Here is an 8,403-nt window from a genome sequence, read left to right as displayed (position 1 = left end):
GGAAAAACAAGGACTTCAAATCACAAAATGTCAAACGACTTTTATTTTCAAAACAATTACCGATTACTTGAACATATCCTATAATTCAAAGAAAAATATGCAAAGTTGTACATGCAAACAGAATTGACCTAAAATATTAAACTAGAAACCCAACAAAACTAACAAAATTAACAAATTTAACACAACTAACAAAACTAACAAAACTAGCAAAACCAAAGAACACTCCCCCCATACTTAAACAACACATTGTCCTTAATGTTGCACAAGTAAAAGATTAAAAGCAATTAAACCATCAAATAGAATCGGACAAATGTAATAAAAGTAAAGAAGGAGATAGGAAAAGAAAAACTCCCTAAGTCGTGGTGGAGGAAGAGTAGGGTGGAGTAAGGAAGTCTCTTCCACCACTACGTCCACTAAAGAAGGGTTTGTGAGGAATGACATAAGTCGGTGTCCATTGACCTTGAAGCTCTTGTTTGTGGAGTCGTTTTTTATCTCAACTGTACCATAAGGAAAAACATTAGTAACAACAAAAGGACCAATCCACTTAGACCTCAACTTACCACTCATGAGTCCAAGCCTAGAATTATACAATAACACTTTTTGCCCAACCATGAAGTCCTTCTTAATTATCATGCTATCATGGAACTTCTTGGTCTTTTCTTTGTAGAACTTGGCATTCTCATACGCTTCTAGGCGGATCTCATCTAACTCACTCAGTTGCAACTTTCTTTCCTCACCAGCTTGATCCATAGAAAAGTTGCAGGTCTTCACTGCCCAGTATGCTTTGTGCTCAATCTCCACTGGAAGATGACATGCCTTTCCACAGACAACCCGATAAGGAGACATTCCTATGGGTGCTTTGTAGGCAGTCCAATGTGCCCAAAGAGCATCATCAAGCCTGGTACTCCAATCTTTCCTGCTTGGCTGCACAATCTTCTCTAAAATTCTCTTGATCTCCCTGTTAGAAATTTCTGCCTGTCCATTGGTTTGGGGGTGGTATGGTGTGGATACCCTATGTACAACCCTATACTTTTTAAGCAATACATGCATTGATTTGTTGCAAAAATGGGTTCCTTGATCACTAACGATTGCTTTAGGTACTTCAAACCTGCAAAACATATTAGATCTGACAAAATTTGCAACAACCTTAGCATCATTAGTTCTAGTGGGCTTGGCTTCCACCCATTTTGAAACATAATCAACTGCAAGGAGAATGTAAACATAACCAAAAGAGACAGGAAAATGGCCCATGAAATCTATGCCCCAGACATCAAACACCTCATAGAATAGCATAGGTTGCTGAGGCATTTGTTGTCGCCATGTAAGTGCACTTCCTGCTCTCTAACACTACTCACAAGTGCTACAAATCTTCCACGCATCTTTAAAGATGGTGGGCCAATAAAAGCCATAGTCAAGCACTTTGCGAGCTGTCCTTTGAACACCCAAATGACCTCCCGGTGCGGAAGAATGATAGAACCGCAGGATTGAGTCAGTCTCATGATCTGGAATGCATCGTCTAATGACCTGATCACTGCACAATTTCCACAAGTAGGGGTCATCCCAAATAAAATGCTTAACATCACTTTTAATCTTATCTTTTTGAGCCTTAGATTCTAAGGGAGGAAAAACAGGAGAAACTAAATAATTGACAATGTTAGCAAACCAGGGAGTAGAAAGAGAATCAGAAATACTATACAATATATACAAATGATCATCCGGGAAATCATCCCAAATGGGTGAATCCTCATCAGACACACGTTCGATCCAACTCAAATGATCAGCAACTAAATTTTGTGCTCCGCTCCTATCACGGATCTCCAAGTCAAACTCTTGGAGCCAGAGCATCCATCAGATCAATCTAGGCTTTGAATCAGCCTTTTTCAACAAGTACTTTAGAGCTACATGGTTAGTATAAACAATAATGCGAGTACCAAGCAAATAAGAACGAAATTTTTCAAGAGCAAAAACTATGGCTAGTAGCTCTTTCTCAGTAGTAGTATAATTCGCTTGGGCAACATCTAAAGTCCTAGAAGCATAATATATCACCCTAGGCAATTTATCAATTTTCTGAGCAAGGACAGCCCCCAACGCATAATTTGATGCATCACACATAAGCACAAAAGGGGCTGTCCAGTCGGGTGCCTGGATGATGGGGGTGGTAGTCAGTGCTCTTTTGAGGCAATCAAAAGCCTCTTTGCATATATCATTAAAGTCAAACTCCACCTCCTTTTGCAACAAGTTGGATAGTGGAAGGGCTACCTTGCTAAAATCTCTTATAAAGCGCCTGTAGAATCCCGCATGACCAAGAAAAGATCGCACCTCTCACACGCAAGAAATGTAAGACAATTGTGAAATAACAGAAATTTTTGCAGGATCTACTTCAATGCCCTTATTGGAAATAATGTGGCCTAAAACTATACCTTGCTTAACCATAAAATGACATTTTTCAAAATTTAGAACAAGGTTAGTTTCAATGCATCTATTCAAAACCATTTCCAGACTATCCAAACAAATATAAAAAGAGGATCCATATACAGTGAAATCATCCATAAACACCTCTATGCAATTTTCTAAAAAATCACTAAAAATACTGATCATGCACCGCTGGAAGGTACCAAGGGCATTGCACAGGCCGAAAGGCATCCTCCTATAGGCAAAAGTGCCGAAGGGGTAGGTGAATGTGGTTTTTTCCTAATCCTCATGAGCAATAGTGATTTGCATATAACTAGAAAAACCATCAAGGAAACAATAGTGAGATTTACCTGCCAGGAGTTCAAGCATCTGGTCAATGAATGACAGGGGAAAATGGTCCTTTTTGGTAACCTGGTTCAGCCTCCTATAGTCAATGCAAACTCTCCAACTGTTCTGCACCCGAGTAGGAATCAGCTCCTCCTTCTCAGTTTTGTTCACGGTGAGGCCGGTTTTCTTCGGGACTACCTGGATGGGACTCACCCATTGGCTGTCGGAGATAGGATAAATGATTCCAGCTTGCAAAAGCTTGGTTACCTCTTTCTTCACTACATCAAGAATCACCGGGTTGAGTCTTCTCTATGGCTGTCTTACTGGTTTAGCCCCATCCTCTAAATTTATCCGATGCATACATGTGGATGGGCTAATACCAAGAATGTCCACAGGGTCCAGCCTATAGCCTTCTTATGCTTCTTGAGAACTGATAACAGCTTCTCCTCTTGCTCATCAGCAAGGGAGGCAGATATAATTACTGGAAAACTTTTGCTATCATCCAAGTAAGCATATTTTAAATTTGATGGCAGAGGCTTCAATTCTGGTGTGGGCGGCTGGATAATGGTAGAAAGAGATGGTTTCTCAGCTTGTACCTCATAAAGAAAGTCAGAGGTATGTGTACTTCCTAAAACATGGTTAGTTCTATCTGACTCTAGAAAATCAATCTCAAGAGGTAAAACATCACTAGACATGTAATCAATATCAATTTCAGATTCACTCTCAGCATCAAATTCAGACATATGATCAAGTACAAATTCAGATTCAATGCATGAAGAGTGACAAGCATGCAGATTAGAATGAAGATTAATCATGTATTCATCAACAATATGGTCAATTATTTCAGCGCGAAATACAGAAAGATCTTCAGATGGGTGTTTCATAGCATCAAGAATATTAAAATGAACAGTTATATCACCAAACTCCATAGATAGTGTGCCTACATATACATCTATCTTAGTTCTAGCAGTTTTCATAAAAGTGTAGAAGCAAAGCTTCATGGTGAATCAAAGGTGATTCAAAGGTGTTTTGATGATAACAATGATGATAAAAAAAGATGATGACAAAGGTGATGACAAAAAGCTCAAAGATCAATCAAAGAACAATTCAAGAGAATCCAAGATCAATCAAGAACAATTCAAGAGTTCAAGATAAGAATCAAGAAGAATTCAAGACTCAAGAAGAAAGTCTAGAGTCAAGAATCAAGAATCAAGATTCAAGGTTCAAGATCTCAAGAATCAAGATCAAGATTCAAGACTCAAGATTCAAGAATCAAGAGAAGGCTCAATCAAGATAAGTATGAAAAGTTTTTTTCTCAAAACTTTGAATAGCACATGAATTTTTTACAAAACCTTTTACCAAAGAGTTTTTACTCTCTGGTAATCGATTACCATATTGTTGTAATCGATTACCAGTAGCAAAATGAGTTTGAAAAAGTTTTCAAACTGAATTTACAACGTTCCAATTATTTTCAAAAGGCTGTAATCGATTACAATGTTTTGGTAATCGATTACCAGTGCCCTTGAAAGTTGAAATTCAAATTCAAAGGTGAAGAGTCACATCCTTTCACTTAAAAGTTTTGTGTAATCAATTACACTAATTTGGTAATCGATTACCAGTGACTGTTTCTGAAAAAATCAAAAGATGTAACTCTTCAAAAGGTTTTTGACTTTTTCAAATTGGTTTTAAGTTTTTCTAAAAGTTATAACTCTTCTAAATGGTCTTCTTGACCAAACATGAAGAGTCTATAAAAGCAAGGCTTTGTTTTGCATTTTAATTCATTCAATCTTGAATACTTTTCCAATCAATCTCTTACAATCCTTTACAAGCCTTGAATCTCTTTGAACTTCTTCTTCTTCTTTGTACCAAAAGCTTTATGAAGTTTTCTGGTTTTCCAAATCTTGAAAACTTGTGCTATTCATCTTTTCATTCTCTTCTCCCTTTGCCAAAAAGAATTCGCCAAGGACTAACCACCTGAATTCTTTTTGTGTCTCTCTTCTCCCTTTTCCAAAAGAACAAAGGACTAACTGCCTGAATTCTTTTGTGTCGCCCTTCTCCCTTGTCAAAGAATTCAAAATGACATAGTCTGAGAATTCTTTTGATTCTTCCCATTCCCTAATATAAAATTTTTCAAAGGAATAACCGCCTGAGAATTCTTTTGTATCCCTATTCACAAAGTATCAAAGGTTTAACAGCCTGAGATCTTTGTCTCAACACATTGGAGGGTACATCCTTTGTGGTACAAGTAGAGGGTACATCTACTTGGGTTTGACTGAGAACAAGAGAGGGTACATCTCTTGTGGATCAGTTCTAGTGGAGGGTACATCCACTAGGTTCAAAGAGAACAAGGGAGGTACATCCCTTGTGGATCTTTGCTTGTAAAGGATTTTTACAAGGTTGAAAGAAATCTCAAGGACCGCAGGTCGCTTGGGGACTGGATGTAGGCACGGGTTGTTGCCGAACCAGTATAAAAACTCTTGTGTGATTGTTTCCTTCTTCCCTACTCTTTTACTTTCCGCTGTGCATTTAATTTCCGCTTTTACTTTCTGTTAAGTTTCTCTTCTACTCCTCATTCTCTTAATAATTTAGTAAAAGCCTTAAAAGAGTAATTTTTTAATTAGTAAAGGTTTATGAATAATTAATTCAACCCCCCCTTCTTAATTATTTTGAGGCCACTCGATCCAACAAAAAGGTCTGCCTAGAATGATGGGAACTGATCCTTGAGAAAATCCTTCATCCATATTCAAAATATAAAAATCAACAAGGAAAATCAGTTCACCAACTCTAACTAAGACATCCTCTATGAAACCAACAGGATAGACAACACTTCTATTAGCTAAATGAATTACCACATCAGTTGACTGCAAAGGACCAAGAGATAGAGAATTAAAAATAGACAGAGGCATAACACTAACAGAAGCTCCTAAATCTAGCATGGCATTGTCAAACTTACTATTCCCTATAATACAAGGTATGCTGAATGTACCTAGATCTTTAGATTTTTCAGGGATTTGGGGGACAAATTTACCAATCAATGCGGAGGCATTTAGCATATCTTGGAATTTGCTTTATTGCATCTAGCAGAGGTATGTTTACCTCTACTTTTCTAAATGTTTCCAAGATCTCTTTCTCTGCCTCTTCCATTTTTTTGTTGGAAATTGCTCTTAGAGGGAATGGAAGAGGGATATGCTGCTTTTGTAAATCAAAATTACCAGTGGAAGATTCACTTGCATAGAAATTGTTAGGTAACTTACTCTTTAAATTTTTGTCATAATCTTTTTCTGGAGTAGAGTGAAGTTGGGCAGGTTCATTTGCGGATGAGGAAGATGCTACTAGTTGAGGTCCTTGACACTGCTTTCCCGTCCTCAATGTAATGGCACTCACATTTTTGGGATTCTGGACAGATTGAGAAGGTAATCTATCAGAATTCTGGGACTATTGTTGATTTAACTGTGTAGCCAATTGTCCCATTTGATTAGTTAAGCTCTGAATGGAGGCTTTGGTGTCTTGTTGAAACTTCATGTTTTGCATAGTCATTTTCCTCACAAGTTCTTCAAGGGAAGGTTGCGGAGGAGCCTCAACTATTTGTTGTTTTTGGGGCTGTTGTTGTTGTTGTTGTTGTTGTTGTTGTTGTTGTTGTTGCTGTTGGATTGGTGGAGGAACGTATGGTCTGCTTGGGCCAGCAACATTCTGAAAATAAGCTTGTTGTTGTTGTGAAGGATTCGACCATCTAAGGTTGGGATGATTCCTCCACCCGGGATTGTACCTGTTGCTGGAGAGGTCATAATTGTTCTATTGTGGCTGATTTTGCTGCTGAGGTTGAGGAGGTCTATTGTAAATGTTTGCAGCATAAGCTTCAGGCTGCTCAATTGCTCCAGGTTGCTGCATAGAAGGGCAAAGGTTTGTATGGTGGTCGACAGAGGAGCATAAACCACAAACTCTTGCGATAGGTACAGATTTCTGATTCAAGGCCAGTTGGGTTACTAGGTTAACCAAGGCATCTAGTTTACCCTCAAGCTTCTTAGTTTCAGCTGATGAAGATGAATTCGTGGCTACTTCATGCACTCCTCTAATGACAATAGCATCATTTCTGGCACTAAACTATTGGGAGTTGGAAGCCCTCTTCTCAATAAAATTTTTGGCTTCAGCAGAGGTCATGTCTCCAAGGGCTCCACCACTGGCAGCATCAATCATACTTCTCTCCATGTTACTGAGTCCTTCATAAAAATATTGGAGAAGAAGCTGCTCAGAAATCTGGTGGTGAGGGCAACTGACACATAGTTTTTTAAATCTCTCCCAATATTCATATAGGCTCTCTCCACTGAGTTGCCTAATGCCTGAAATATCCTTTTTGATGGTCGTGGTCCTGGAAGCAGGGAAATTTTTTTCTAAGAATACTCTCTTGAGGTCATCCCAGCTCGTGATGGACCTTAGAGCAAGGTAATATAGCCAGTCCCTTGCCACTCCCTCTAAAGAATGAGGAAAAGCCTTCAGAAATATGTGATCCTCCTAGACATCTGGGGGTTTCATGGTGGAGCAGACAATATGGAATTCTTTCAGAAGTTTGTGTGGGTCTTCACCTGCAAGGCCATGAAACTTTGGAAGCAAATGGATTAGTCCAGTTTTAAGAACATATGGGACATCCTCATCAGGGTATTGGATGCACAAGCTTTCGTAGGTGAAATCAGGTGCAGCCATTTCCCTTAGAGTCCTCTCACGGGGTGGAGGTTGTGCCATGTTCTCAGAATGTTCAAAACTATAATACTCAAAATCAGGATGTTCAAAATTACCAACCACAGAATGCTCAGACTCACCAATAACAGAATGCTCAGGATGCTCAAAAGGTACAAAATGATGCCTAACTAATCTATGAAATGTCCTATCTATCTCAGGATCAAAGGGTTGTAAGTCAGATGGATTGCCTCTAGTCATACACTACATTCAGCATGCACAACTAGTTGCCTTCTTATGCAAGTAACAGTGTAGGTTTGAACTACAGCTACCCTCAAATGATATCCAAATGACTTGAAATTTTGTGAGAAACACCCTAAAATCAAGAAAAGATGGCACAAAAATTTTCAGGCAAAAATTCAAAGTCTAACTATGGAAACTACCTAAGGAAAGTTTAGAAAAATAAAACAATAAAACTTGAAAAATAAAAAAAAAACCTAGTAAACAAGTGATTTTGGCTAGCTAGAGACCTCAGCCGGCCTTTGGCAAATTTTTGCAATATGGGAAATTTTTTTCTACCCCAAATACATATATAATAATAGTCATTCTGATACCTGGAGCAAAAGTTATGGCTGTTTCAAGTTTTGGTAAACACAAGTTCTCAAATTTTTTTGAATCTCTCAAATCTGGCCACAACAAGTGTTCCTGGTATTTTTCACACAAAATATGAGTCAAAAGAACCTACCACACCAAAATTCAGCCAAAAATAACTACCCCAACTATCAAAACAAAAATTGCCAATTAAATTGTCAGTAGCAGTCACTAATTCAGTCACTAATGGATTTGCACAACTACTCTGTTTCCCAGGTCAGCAAAAGTGGTCGCTAAATCCGTCACAAAGCTCTATTCACAGCAAAACACAAAAACTGAAACAGGGGAAGCGATTAACAGAAAAACTTAAACAAAACACCACACTATACAAAATAACAAGAC

General features: G+C 38.3%; 1 non-coding gene across 1 annotated transcript; it reads left to right on the top strand.

Annotated features, from left to right (window-relative positions):
- The first annotated feature begins 6,991 nt into the window (after positions 1 to 6,991).
- Positions 6,992 to 7,098, top strand: LOC114410966. Its single transcript, XR_003666356.1, has one exon. It is a non-coding gene; the product is annotated as a small nucleolar RNA R71 (small nucleolar RNA).
- The last annotated feature ends 1,305 nt before the right edge of the window (positions 7,099 to 8,403 follow it).

This window comes from Glycine soja, chromosome 4, assembly GCF_004193775.1.
Source record: "Glycine soja cultivar W05 chromosome 4, ASM419377v2, whole genome shotgun sequence".
Lineage (NCBI taxonomy): Eukaryota > Viridiplantae > Streptophyta > Magnoliopsida > Fabales > Fabaceae > Glycine > Glycine soja.
Note: the sequence above shows the minus strand (reverse complement) of the source record. Positions and strands in the feature narration are given on the sequence as shown.